This window comes from Mustela nivalis (assembly GCF_964662115.1).
Source record: "Mustela nivalis genome assembly, chromosome: 7".
Taxonomy (NCBI): Eukaryota; Metazoa; Chordata; class Mammalia; order Carnivora; family Mustelidae; genus Mustela; species Mustela nivalis.
In genome coordinates this window covers 89,766,041-89,780,240 of record NC_139026.1, presented here as the reverse complement: position 1 = coordinate 89,780,240, position 14,200 = coordinate 89,766,041, and the positions used below count along the sequence as shown (strand labels likewise).

The 14,200-nt window shown below is 46.1% G+C and overlaps 1 protein-coding gene and 1 pseudogene across 2 annotated transcripts in view; one reads left to right on the top strand and one right to left on the bottom strand.

Moving 5' to 3' along the window:
* Positions 1–14,200, bottom strand: part of SMIM41 (small integral membrane protein 41) — a 112,327-nt gene that overhangs the window by 2,498 nt on the left and 95,629 nt on the right. The gene's annotated exons all lie outside the window — the stretch shown is intronic.
* Positions 3,494–4,152, top strand: LOC309870305 (thiol S-methyltransferase TMT1A pseudogene; annotated as a pseudogene). Its single transcript has one exon. The product of its transcript is annotated as a thiol S-methyltransferase TMT1A pseudogene (transcript).

Here is a 14,200-nt window from a genome sequence, read left to right as displayed (position 1 = left end):
GCTGCTCTCCTGAACACACGAATCCATAAGCAAAAGACAAAGGTTGCAGCAGGAAAGTGGGGAACAGACAGAGATAGCAAGAGCTAGCGGTCCTTCCAGAGTGCTTCCTCTGCCGGTGCCGGGCCTGTCTGCCTGCACACCGCCTCTGTGAACCCAGGCGGCTCCCACCACAACTCCTCGGCACAGCGTGATCATCCCCATCCTAAGAAAGGAGACAGAGGCACAACAAAGTTGAATAAATGCCCAAGGTCACACAGCGAAGATGTCGAAAATCCAGGATTTGAACTCTGGCAGTTTGAGCCACTAGATTGCTTACAAATAAAGAAAAGGAAAGAAAATCAAATAGCAAACATGGAAAAAAAAAATGCTCAACATCACTCAAAGGATTACGGCAAGTGGCGCCTGGGTGGCCCAGTCAGTTAAGCGTCTGACTCTTGCTTTCAACTCAGGTCATAATCTCAGGGTTGTGGGATCGAGCACCCCACCCCCCAACCACATCACGTCGGACTCAGTGCTCGGCAGAGAGTTGGCTTGAGGATTCTCTCTCTCCCTCTCCTCCTCCCTTGATTGCATGTTGTCACTCTCTCTCTCTCACATTCTCTCTCAAATAAATAAGTAAATCTTAAAAAAAAAAAAAAATACAACAAGAAACAATGAAAGGCCCTTGTCCCTTGTCACCTGTCACACTGGTAGCTACAGAGCTTGATGTAGCTAACTACATGTAACTGATGGAGAGCGTGCAGGTCTTGTCCCTTGTTCATGGGATTGTCCACTGGCACATCCTCTTTGGAGGGCTGGTAGGCTTCGCTCTCAAAATTAAAGTCATTTGCCCTTCCTTCAATAAACAAGACAAATGAAATGAATACACTTGTTCTTACTAAGTACTTCACTGCCAGAAACTTATCCCACAGATGCTCTCACCCAAAGAGCTCACATGTGTTCTCTGCTGCCATCCTTTTCCATAGGTGAAAACCAGGCAGTGACACAAATGCCCCTTAGTGGAAGGAGATTAAATGGATTAAGTTACATACATTCAGGACATCTGGGTGGCTTGGTTGGTTAAGCATCTACCTTCAGGACAGGTCATGATCCTGGGGTCCTAGGATTGAGTCCCACATCAGGCTCTCTACTCAGCAGAGAGGCTGCTTCTCCCTCTCCCTCTACCTGCCTCTCCCTCTGCTTGTGCTCTCTCCTTGTCAAATAAATAAATAAAACCTTTTTTTAAAAAAGTTACATACATTCAAGGGGTGCTATTTATTGCAAAAAAGCTAAAATGAAATCCTTTCTAGCTGACTGAGCTTTTGCCTTTACATACTGATTGCACAGATCACTGCTATTTTATAAAACCCAAAAGGCTAGTGCCATCCCACATTACCACCTTCCCCCCTCCCCTGTGGCTGGTCCCCCACCAGCCCCACAGTCACCTCCTGACCTCCTGGCCACTCCCTCCCTCTCACTCTGACACCTGGTTCCGGGGGCTCCTTTCCAGCCTGGCACCCCCGCTCTCCACCCAGCATCTTAACCTGAACGTTCCTTAACTCCTCAATTCCACCTTCACATCCATCCTTTTCCTCTTATCTCTGCGCGTGGCCACGCTCTAGAACCTCCCCTGCCACATCTCAGGAATGTCAAACACTGGTCTCATCCTATGGAGCCAGTCATAACCGTCCCACTCAGCAGACGGGTTCTTCTGCTGTGCCAGCATCCCCAGGCATGAACCCCATTTTTCTGTTTTCTCCCCGCCTGTTACCCCCGCCCCCGACTTCCTTTCCAGCCTGGGCCCCTTACTCCTCTCAGTCTCTGAGCTCTTACCCTTCAGTGTCCTCCACCTGGACAAACCCCCAGCCTGGGTCAGGCTCAATGCTGAACTCCACTTGAGTTCCCAACCGCACAGCCTCGGCAAATACCGTACCCTCAAGATGTGGCATCACCACTCGTTCCCAGTCCCCAGGCTCAGCTGCATCCTCCCTGCTCCTGGGCACCTCTCTCTGCCTTTGGTCAACAAGTTTTGCAGTCCCCCTAGTTGCTACGGCAAAGCTTCTCCACTCTCCCCCTGTGCTCCATCCTACCCCCTCCGCCCTTGCCTTCAACACTGTAATACAATAATCTTCCTCACTGAGAAAATCGGGCTTTCTGGTAAAAACTCCTTCCCTTCCCTCCTCCACCCAAACTTAGCTCCGCACCCATCTTTCCTCCACCCAAACTTAGCTCCGCACCCATCTTTCTCTTCCTTCCTCCAGGTTCTAAGGACAGACTCTCTCTCCACTGGGACACTGGCCTCCCTCAACACCTCAGCGAGAACATTCCTTTCACTGGTCACTACTTCTGAAGACCATCACCTTCTCTTTCTCTTCTCCCTCTGCCTGCCTTCCCGTTTGCATGCACTTCACTGGGGCTGTGGGGACACCATCCCCATGTCAGTGGGCAGAGGCTCGAATGGGATGAGAACATGGAAACCGCGAGTGCCAGCTACAATTTCTCACAAAGTTTGGCTATAAGAGAAAGCAAAGTGGGAAGGTAGCTTGCATGGAAAGCAAGCTAAAGGAAGGGATTTTTATAGGCTGGAGAGGCTCAAGCCTGCAAGTTGGTGGAGGAAAAGGAGATAGACCATAAGGAGAGAGGTTAATTATGAGGGGGTGGGAGGAACTCCTTAAGGGGTGGGTGGCTTTAAGGGTCCAGGTGGGACCGGCCTTGGCGCAGAGGAGAAACACCTCTGTGTGGTGGAAAGGAGCTAAAGATGGACAAGGATATAGATACTCGGGGGCACCTGGGTGGCTCAGTCGTTAAGCACCTGCCTTTGGCTTGGGTCATGATCCCGGGGTCGTGGGATTGATCCCTGCATCGGACGGCAGGAAGCCTGCTTCTTCCTCCCTCTCTATGTCAAATAAAAAAAATACTAAAAAAAAAAAAAAAAAGTTATAGATATTCAAAGGTGGACAGAGGAGGCTTGTTCAGAGAAGTTTCTACAGATTATGAGAATAGCTCTTTGTGCTAGACATTTTATAGTGTTGTTCTGTCTACACTGTCTACACCTGGTCACCTGTGCATGTACTTTCTCTGGTCTCTGTCTGAATGACAATCACCCCCCTCTAAAAGAGATTGGCAGCCTCGGGGAAACCAGGCAACGCCAGGGCGATGATCTGGTTTCTCTTGGACTGTCTCTTACTAGCCACACTACCTTGTCGCTAACCTCTACGGGACTCGGCTTCTTCTTCTATAAAGTGGGAAATTAATAGTGTCTGTCTCATGGGTTCTTTTAAGTAACAAAGAAGACAATAGTGTAAAATGTACTTAAAGACTCAGTAAACGGGAGTTGTTGCTGATGCTGAAGTTACTGTGACCGATGGCCATTGGAACATCTGCCGGCCCCTGGGTGACTCCTATCCTCTCTCTTCTGTAAGACTCCAAGGAGTTTAGGACTTGAGACACTGCCTCTCTGATTTGTCCCTCATTTGATGAGTCTGTGATAGTGGGGGTGTCTGTGGGGCCTAACATGACCCACGGGGTTGCCACCACCTGCACCCTGCTCCCGTCCTCCCCCCCAGAGTTTCTGCGTTCTCCTTCCTGCACACCAGCAATCCTCGCCCACCTTCTGGTACATCCATCTCCCACGTTCCTGCTGAACTTTCTGAGCTTGTGGAACTGGATATGCAAAAAATGGTTCCCCCACTTCATGCAGAGGTTCACCGTGATCTACAAAGAGCAGATGGCAAGCAAGAAGCAGGAGCTCTTCGGCAACCTGCAGGACTTTGTGGGCCCCTCTGGGAAGCTGTCCCTGCTGGAGGTGGGCTGCGGCACTGGGGCCAACTTCAAGTTCTACCCGCCTGGATGCCGGGTGACTTGGGTTGACCCCAACCCCAACTTTGAGAAGTTCTTGATCAAGAGCGTTGTGGAGAACCAACACCTGCAGTTGGAGTGCTTCATGGTGGCCTCAGGGAAGAACATGCCACAGGTGGCCGATGGCTCTGTGGACGTGGTGGTCTGCATCCTGGTCCTGTGCTCCGTGGAGAGCCAGGAGCGCCTCCTCCAGGAGGTGCATCAAGTGCTGAAGCCAATGGGAGAGACCCATCTTCACTACATGCTCAGTGGGACACCTCTGGGCTTCAGGCACAGCTCCCACGAGGGGTGACCTTAAGCAAGTCCCTTCACTTGTTCCTTTAACCACTTATATATTCAGTAAACATTTGGATAGAGTGCCTGGGTGGGTCAATCAGTTAAGTGTCTGCCTTCTGCTCAGGTCACGATCCCAGAGTCCTAGGATTGAGCCCCCCATCAGGCTCCCTGCTCAGCAGAGTCTGCTTCTCCCTTTCCTACTCTTCAGCATGCGCTCGCTCTCTCTCTCTCTCTCTCTCTAATAAATCTCTCTCTAATAAATAAATAAAATCTAAAAAAAAAAAAAAAAGATTTGGGAAATGTTGACTGTGTGCCACAACCCAGTATGTCTAGGGAGATCACTTCATCTCAGAGAGGTCAGATGACTTGCACAAAGGCAACCAGTTCACAGAAATGCCAGATACAACTGAACTTTAGGCACCTTAACCTTGAGGTCAAGAACCAGGCCAGAGATTTCATCATCTCTGGTGACTTCAAACCCGGTGTCTTCTAACTCCCTTCATAGAGTCTGTCTCCTAAAGATGACAACAGTGAACCCACCACAGGGCATGCCAGAACATCGCCCTTCTCCGGCAAATGTGGACCCATAAGTATGCAGATAACTATCTCTATTTATGGCACATGCTCAGTTTCTCCTGTGGGGCTCAGGAAGTCTCTGCATGCCATTCTCTGGGCTTTTTCTCTAGTTAGTCATTATTCATTTGTGGAAGAATGAAAAATCACCCTGGGGGGAAAAAAGGAGGAATTGGGGAAAGTTTCTTTAGAGACAGGGCAAGACCTTGCCCCTGTGAACACTGTTTATTTTTCAGTGTTTCTTGCTCTGTTGTCTTTAATTTTAAAGGCAATTGTTCAGTGCATCCCAACTGTTCAAAAGAATGGAAAATCAAAGAACATGGAAAGGGAAAATGTAAGTTCTCCCTTACTTCCCTAAATTCCCGCACATATCCCATAGGTCGTTACTATTAATAGGTATCATTCCAAACTTTTTTTTAAGATTTTTCTTTTTTAAATACCTTCCTAGTATTTGGGAATTTGTCTACCTATCTCAAGTTTACTAACAGTTACTGTTATATTTCAAGTTATAGTTCAACCTGTACTTCACTATCAACACACCAAAATTATATAGTTCAATGACTTCCCTCAACTTTGAGCAACCTCTACGGCTTTCCTTCCCTAGACTTATCCCCTCTTTCCTCTCCACCCCAACAGTATGTCCATCTCATAGCCCAGGACTGGTCAATGGGTAACCTGAGTTTCAACCTGTTATCTGAGAATTTTCCCCCTTGGGTTCTGTTTCAAAGATCTTTTCTAATTTATAACACAACTTAGGATCCATTTATCATCACCCATCAATTTGCTACAGATTTTACTAGATTTCTTGCTCTCCACTATTTCACATTCTCTTTGTCTACCCCTATCGTGAGGTATTTTTGTGTTTTTTCAAATTTAATTTTCATTTCTCTTAACCACCTTCTTTTTTTTTTAAATTTTATTTATTTATTTGACAAGAGAAACGGTGAGAAGAGAACACAAATAGGGGGAGTGGAAGACGGAGAAGCAGGCTCCCCGCTGAGCAGGGAGCCCAATGCTGGGCTCCATCCCAGGACCCTGGGATCATGACCTGAACCTAAGGCAGACACTTAACAACTTGAGCCACCCAGGCACCCCTTTATTAACCACCTTCTTGAGTCGTTTCTTAAGAAATTGTTCATGGATGGAGACATCCTTGCAGATCTGAAAATGTCTGTCTCCTCAAGATTCATAGATCTGAGTCTTTTCCCCAGAAGTGGTAGGCACTGTTCCACATTCCTGGGGCTTTTCAAGTTGTGAAAGTCTAATTCTCTTTCTCTGTCCTTTTCCCGTCACCTGTTTTTGTGGTTTCTTGTTTTTACACCTGGATTTTTTTTAGGATTTTCACTTTGTTTTTCTTTTTAAGTTCTGAAATTCACCAGGATATGATGAGGTATATAGCTTGTTTTTATTAATCTTGGTAGGCTCATTATCCTGGGATCCACTTCCTCAGTGCAAGGAAAGGACTCAGCCCTGGCCACTCCACAAAAATTCTGGAGAGAAGCCCCCTAAACCTACTGATGATGGTCGCCCCAGAGAAGATCCACTCTGTTTAACTGAGCTGGGACAGAATTGTTCATACCTGGGGACCCCAAAGAGCCTAGAATAGAATCTCTCTCCATATTTCAGGCAAGGGAGTCCTGTCTACCCACCACTTGCAGCAGCCTGAAGGGAGGACACCATGGTGAAAATCAGAACCAGTGCCTCCTACTGGGAAAAATGTATGGGAACAAGTCGGTAGAACTGAATGTGCCCCAACAGAGAGACTTCTATGAGGATTCAATGACACATTGCTAAGAATGATCTGGGAATAAGAGGTTTGGGCAACTAAATAAGAATCCTGTGTTTAAAATTCAATAGGGGAAATGAAAAGTAGAACAAGGGCAACTAGGTGGCTCAGTGGGTTGAGGGTCTGCCCTCAGCTCAGGTCAAAATCCTTTGATTTTGTTATTTTGCTAGAGTGGCTCACAGAACTAAGGAAAACACTTAGTTTACCAGTTTATTAAAGAATATGATAAAGATACATACGAACAGCAAGACAGGACAAAGAGCAAAGTCTTGGAAGGTCCTGAGTCCAGGAGCTTCTGTCCCCATAGAGTTGGGGTATGTCACCCTCTCAGTACGTGGATATGTTCATTAACCTGGGAGTTCCCCAAAACCCCTACTATTGGGATTTTATGGAGGCTTCTCATGTAGGCACAATCAATCATTAACTCCATTTCCAGCCCCTCTCCCCTCTCTGGAGGATGTGGGGGTGCTGAAAATTCCAAATTTCTAATCATGGTTTGGTCTGGTGACTGGCCCCCATCCGGGAGCCATCGAGGAGCCCATCCAAAGTTGCCTCAATAGACTAAAAGGTGCTCCTAGTGCTCTTATCACTTAGGAATTTACAAGCGTTTTAGGAGTCCTGTGTCAGGGACAGGTCCAAGACCAAATATTAGAACAAGAGACGCTCCTAATGTTCTTGTCACTTAGGAATTTACAAGGGCTTTAGGAGTTCTGTCCTGGAAACTGGGGGCAGAGACCAATATACACATTTTTTGGTATTACCTCACAGTTAGTTACAACTTGTTTTTCTTTCTAGCTTCCAGAAGTGTTCTACGATCATCTCCGTTGCTGTTTTCTTTGTCTTATGGGTAGCCAGTTCTGCTGTGCCATGACATACGCATTCCTAAAAATTACCACACTATGCAAAAGCATGCAACACAACCACAAGGCTTATGGGCGAAATAGTCGGGTTAGGGAGACCATACTAAGAAACATCATCAGTGACACATTAAAAAAAGATAGAAACCTAATGAAAAGAGTAACACAGTTTTACACCTATTTAACTCTTAAGAAGTTCATAATGACTACCATAAATCAGGCATTTTATCCGGCAAGAGACTAAGTTTGCTTGTGGACATGGGCATCAGATGAGTCAGAGCTTGTCAGTTACCATGAAGTTACTGTGAGTTACTGACAGGAGGAGGGTGATCTGAGGTCCAGGGAAGGGTGGTACCACCTGGCAAGGAGGCGGGCAGCGGGTACGTGTCAGAGTTGTTTGCATTTTGTGTAATCCTCCGTGACTCCTTTAGACTGGGTGCTGTTTTCAGCATTCACCCACATTCCTCACACACAAAATTGTGCGTAAGGATATGCAAAATTCACACTATGCAGATTGACCCATAATATACCAATCATGTGGAAACCAGCTCTCATTTTCCAAACAACCAGCTATATTAATATCTAAATAAATTTTTTTTAATAAACAAACCTCACTGCATTCTTACGAGTTTCCAGAAGGAAGCAGAGTTAAATATGTGTGTTCCATCTACTAGATTTAACTGGGAGCTTTTTTTTTTTTTTTTTTCCACCTGAGTTTTGCCCACAAGTAGCCAGTGGGACTTCGGGACCAAGGACTGGTGATTCTATCTGCAACTCCCCTCTGGTCTGCACAGCATCTGATCTTCATTTGGTGCTCACTTAGGTTCATGAAATGGAGCTGAAATGAAGGCTATTGTGGAACCAGGTCAGGCTTCAAACACAAAATATTTGTGGACATTTATGAAGACAGACTATTTTAAATAGATTCCCATCCAGGAGACCCCGGTGACTTCAAGGAACGGACAGGAGCCAGCTGTTCCAGCTGCAATTTCTCCTGTCCAAAGTGCCTCAGCCCAGCGAGACACATTCTATTTGAAACCTGACAAGAGAGTCCCAGAATGCTCTGGAAGAGGCCGCCTTCTCTCAGCCAACATGGCAGCTCCCACAGGCGCACTGGCGGATCTTCCCCGAATCTGCGTGTACGCTGACGTAGGGTGAGAGCCTGGAGACACCCCACTAGCCTCTGTGTGCTGGGGCTCAAGGCCTGCCCTCTGTCAGTCAGACTCCGATAAGGAGACAACAGTCACATGGGGAGTGATGAAGCCACGATGCAGCCGAGTCTCCCAGTGTTGGGAAGACTGCCAGCTGGATTCAGCTGCTGATACAGGAAGGCCCCGTGGCAGGCAGGGTGAAGGCTGTTGTGAGGCCAAGCTCCCAGGGAAAGCGAAAAGCACAGAAAGCAAGCACCTTCCGGGCTCCCTCTGGCGCCCCCTATTGGTAGAAGCTAACAGAGCCGGTCAGCAAAGCCGGTCCCAACCCCAAAGCACAAAGGCGAGTATTAGGTGTGATGGTTGGGCGCTAAGACCCAGTAAGGAAGTCTTTCACAGCTGTCAGCTGGGAATCCCATCCACCCCACATCATTTCTCCTGAGCTGACGAAGCCAGCCCATTACTTTGTTATTTTCCGCTCACATCACCCCTCAGCCTTTCAGTGAGAGCCTCACTGACACAGCCCCTGAAACCATCAGCTGTAGTCATGGGTTGACTTAACTGAGATACCTTGGTGTTGGATTTCTGGCTGAGCTGTACAATAAAAATGTCTCGGTATCTTCCGTTCCTGCCATCATCCCTGATATACAGCAGGTACCCCTGAAATGTTTCTTAACTAAAACCAAATGTATTCACATGTAGGCTAATTAAATCAAGATGCTTTTCTGCCTATTAAAGTATCGGCTATCTTTTGAAATAATAATATGCCAATATTGTTTGAGTATGGAATTCAGATGAAGTCAGCCCCTTAGAAAAGAATTAGCGGGGATGCCTGGGTGGCTCAGTCAATTAAACGTCTGTCTTGGTTTCAGCTCAGGTCATGATCTTGGGTTTCTAGGATGGACCTGAGCCAGGCATCTGACTCCACGCTCAGCGGGGGGTCTGCTTCTCTCACTCCCTCTGCCCCTCCCCCTGTTCATGTGCTCTCTCTCTCTCTCTAAAATAAATAAACCTTAAAAAAAAAAAAAGAAAACAATTAGTGAAAAACCGTATCTACGAAGATGTTCATTGTTGTTTATATATTGTTTATATAGCCTGAGAGAGGGAGAGAGGAAAGGAAGCAGCCCACAGATTCTACAATAGGGGAATAGTTGAGTAAGTTATGAAACAGTCCCTCCTGAGTATAAAATGCCTTCATTTAAAATAAGAGTTATGCAGAGTGTTGTAATAGAAACAAAAATATTTGACTTTCAGAGAGGGTGGAAAGAGAGACACATGGGTTCTAGTCCTAGAAGAATCATTTTGCGCTGTTTCCCTGAGCCTTGATTTCTTTATCTCTAATATCAGAAGAAGAGCTACTTTGCAAAATCACATTAAGGATTAAATGAGACAGAGAAAACAATGTGTGCAGAGCCTGGCACACACTGGTATTTCATAAGTAGCGAATGTTTTTCCTCTTACATTCAGTAAACATGCAGGAAGGGAAGGTGTAGAATTTCAGTTCTAATTATATTTAAAAGAAAACTGATGCACTGGAGAAAAACTGAAAAGAAATATGCTAAAGTCCTAAACAATGGTTCTATCCAAGTGGTAAAATTATAGATGAAGTTTCTCTTTCTGTTTCCTAAGTATCAATTACACAGTTTGGCACTTTAAAAAATGGCAAAATATTTATCATTTTTTAAAGACAGGTTTTGAGGGCACCTGGGTGGTTCAGTGAGTTAAAGCCTCTGCCTTCGTCTCAGGTCATGATCTCAGGGGATCCAGCCCCACGTCGTCGGGCTCTCTGCTCAGCAGGGAGCCTGCATCCCCCTCCCTCTCTCTCTACCTGCCTCTCTGCCTACTTGTGATCGCTGTCTGTCAAATAAATAAATAAATCTTTAAAAAAAAAAAAAAACAGGTTTTGAACAAAACCTTCCAAAGATCAGAAAAAAGCCATAATTTACTGGCCAGCAAAAAAAGTTCAACATGCTGCCTGCCTACCTACCTGCCTTTCTTCCTGTACAGTTCAGTCCTGGTGCTATTAGATGGGGAAAGCAGACCAGGGTGTGGTGGGGGGTTTTCCTGTCCCAGAACAGAAGATGACATCTGGGAACAGTGGCCACAAAGTGAGATTGGTTGTACACACAGAGGAAACTAGAATGAACAATGCAGTACTGAGATTAAAAGTGCAAGTGTGGACCTGTGGCCTTCAAGATAAATAGATGAAAATACACAGATTTATTTTTTTAAAGATTTTATTTATTTATTTGACAGACAGAGATCACAAATAGGCAGAGAGGCAGGCAGAGAGAGAGGAAGGGAAGCAGGCTCCCTCCTAAGCAGAGAGTCCAATGCAGGGCTCAATCCAGGGACCCTGGGATCATGACCTGAGCCAAAGGCAGAGGCTTTAACCCACTGAGCCACCCAGGCGCCCCAAAAATACACAGATTTAAACCATGTCTGTGTATATACATATATACACATACATATATGTACATATATTCCCTAACTCTCTCCACTGATGATGTTTGAGATTCTTTAAAATATTACATTTACTTGATATATATTTCCATTAAAAGTCTCTTTCTTCGACATTGTCCACTACCTGAACAAGTTTTAAAATCACTGGTCTGGAATGTTGGTCTAGAGTGTTGGAGCTTGAAGGCAACCCTCTATCCTATCTTAAGGGTTTAAAAATCACTGGCAAGATTTCAAAAGCTATTAGCCCAGATATGCTTTCCAAATACCATTCCTCCCAAAAGGAACTAAAGTTCCTTGGAGAAATGGCTAATTCCAATGCTGTCTGGCAAGGATATCACAAGATGAGTCCAGATCATTTGTTCCAGAAAGTTCCCCTCAAGAACAGAGGAGATATATCAAAAGAACACTAAAGCCGGTTTGAAGAAGCAGCCACTGACAAAACCGGGACTATCCGAGCATCAAAATAAATAAACAAAATAGGAATCCCTGAATCTATACTAATAAATATAAATAAATGAATAAATAAATGTGAAGAAGAGAAACAATTTTTTTCCATGCAGGAGATCCTAAGCGACAGATGTAGAAGCAATCATGGATTCGGCAGACATCATAGTCATAATTAAGCCAGAAACATCAACGATGCTAGAACGAACAGGAGATCTGATGAGGCTCGGGACATGTACACAGTCTCAAAGTATCTCTCCACAATGCCATTTTAATTACAAAGGGGGAAAAATAATTTATAGTGGAGGAAGCTGGAAGATACCATCTGAACCCAGTCATCAAGTGAACGGCACCAGAAAAGGGATAAGTTGCAATCTCATAGCACATGATGGGATGCGGTCATTTCTGTGATATTTCTGCCAAAAATGCAGAACCCAAATCTAAACACGACAAGACAGCAGACAAGCCAGAACCGAGGGATATTCTACAAAATCACTGGCTTATCATCCTCAGAAGTGCCAAGGTCATGAAAATCAAAACTAAGGAGCTGTTCCAGGCTGAAGGGGACCAAGAAGATTGACAACTAGCTCACGATTCTGAATGGGGTCCTTTTGCTATAAAGGACATTATTGGGCAACTGGTAAAACTTGGATGGGGTCTCAGAGTTAGATGGCAATAATGTATCCATTGTAATCTCCTGATTTTGATGGGTATCTTATGGCTAAGAGAGAGAGAAACTGCCCTTGTTTGTAGAAGATACACATGAAAGTATTTGGGGGTAAGGAATCATCAGGTCAGCAACTAACTCTCAAATGGTCAGAAAAGATAAATTCTTGGTACTGTTCTTACCACTTTTCCATACATTAGAGATGATTCGAAAGAAAGTAAATCCAAAAAGTTTATTTCAGTCATGGCTAAAAGCTATGACTCTTTCTTTATCTCACTAAAAACAAAGACTGTAGCCAGTTTGGTCGGCCAAACCCGTTCATCCTGATGGTCTGGAACAGGCTGCCAGGCGTGGGCTGGGCAAACAGTTCTCTGTCCAGAGGATCAGACTGGAGGCTGGGTGGGGGAGGGCTGGAATGGCAGCTTGAGCCATGGTTTGCACAAGGAGCCTCAGCACCAAGCATTCGGGAGGATATTAGAAGCTATGGTCTCTAGGGCTTGGGATAGGAGGAGAAGCAAGCCAGATTCCTTCCCACACACCACTAGGACCAAGCTCATCCTAATGGGCCCCAAAGGCCCAGGGAAGAGAAGGGGAGAGGGTGAGGGAGAGAGAGGAGAGAATATAACCTTTGACTTCTGGTATTGTCACACCGTTGACACATCGGTATGTATTTAATCCATAAAGTCATCAAATTCTGTTTTCCTTGGACCTCCACGCCAGTTTCCTGGACTGTGTCCCCAGCAGGAGCAGGCAGGGGCCCTGCTGGGGCAGTAGCCCGAGAAGCCAGGAGAGGGCTGCTGAAAGCAGGTAGTCTAGCTGCTAGTCACTGAGGGATTATGAGGTTTGTTTATATCCACCCAGCAAAATTGCTGCTTCATTTTTTTTTTGCATATTTTAACAGGTTTGGTATCTTCCCCAAAATAGTTCTGCAAATTTCATAAACAGGAAAGAAAGAAACCTTTGTCAATGCCTCCTCAGTGCACATGTGAGCCGCTTTAAGGCCAGAGCTAATGGTAAGACAACCTCTCTGCACTTTTTCCACTCCCTCCCAGTCCCCAACAAGGACTGGTCCACAGCAGGTGCTCGGTGAATGATTCTTTTTCTGCCTATGTTTCAGTTGACTTTCTTCCTGTCAGGGTGGCATGTCACTATACCACTTCCCTCCATTCTTCCACCTGTAAAGGTTATCTGAGGCACCTCGTCTTAAATCCCATCACCTATGTGAATGCCTAGCATGGTGTGTTTAGTGACTGAGACATGGATAAGCCATAGTTAGCTGCCCTAAGTTCTGGCTGTCAGAGATAAGAAGCCAAGCATTGTGGGATACAAGTAGTGTGGCGGGGTATACAAATAGTGTGGCTAAAATATTGATTACTGCAAGGCACGGAGACCCTCCTTCGCACTGTGGCCCACCCACATGGGGCGCTGTCCGTTGTGCTGAATGGTAAGTTTGCAGCAACAAAGAAGGAGCCATCCCCTCCTCAGAGTCAGGAGTATAGGAGTGAGAGCTGACAGTACAGTTTCCCCATCCTAGATACTTGCCAAAGCCTGGAGAAAGCTCATCTGGGCCCTGATTGGAAACTGCTAGAATCTAGATCAAGAAGAGAGGTTGTCAGGGAACCAGGATGGGGCTCCAGATCTAGCAAGATGGATTTGGAAGCTCTGAGGTAGATGAGGGAGTCCTCAGGCTGGGCTCAGCCCCAGGGCTAGAGGTCCTGTAGCAGCAGCTGCAAAAGCAGCAGCCATGAACAGAATGCCTTCTAGGGCTTGCCCAGGCCCTATTCAGACTGTTCTATCTGCAATGCATCTTCATATCACAGAGCCCGAATCAACAACACCTTCAGCCCACAGAGCTGAGGGGTGCTCCGTTCAGCCCCAGGGCCTTGCCTTTCCAGCCCTTGAGAACCAGTTACTGGCAGCGGACATCACATCCGATCGTGATAAGGTGGCAGCCAGGCACGTGTCTCTTCCTGCCTGGGTCCAGCATCTGACCCCAGTGTGACCCTTCTCCTCCCCAATCTGGTCCTGACTCATGCTTCCAGAATGGGAACCCGGGGATTCCTGCTGCCCAGCAGGAGATGACTCATAGCTGGTCCAGGGGTAACTGTGGAAGGGGCTCAGGGAGGAGACACCTGTCATTCCCTGAGCA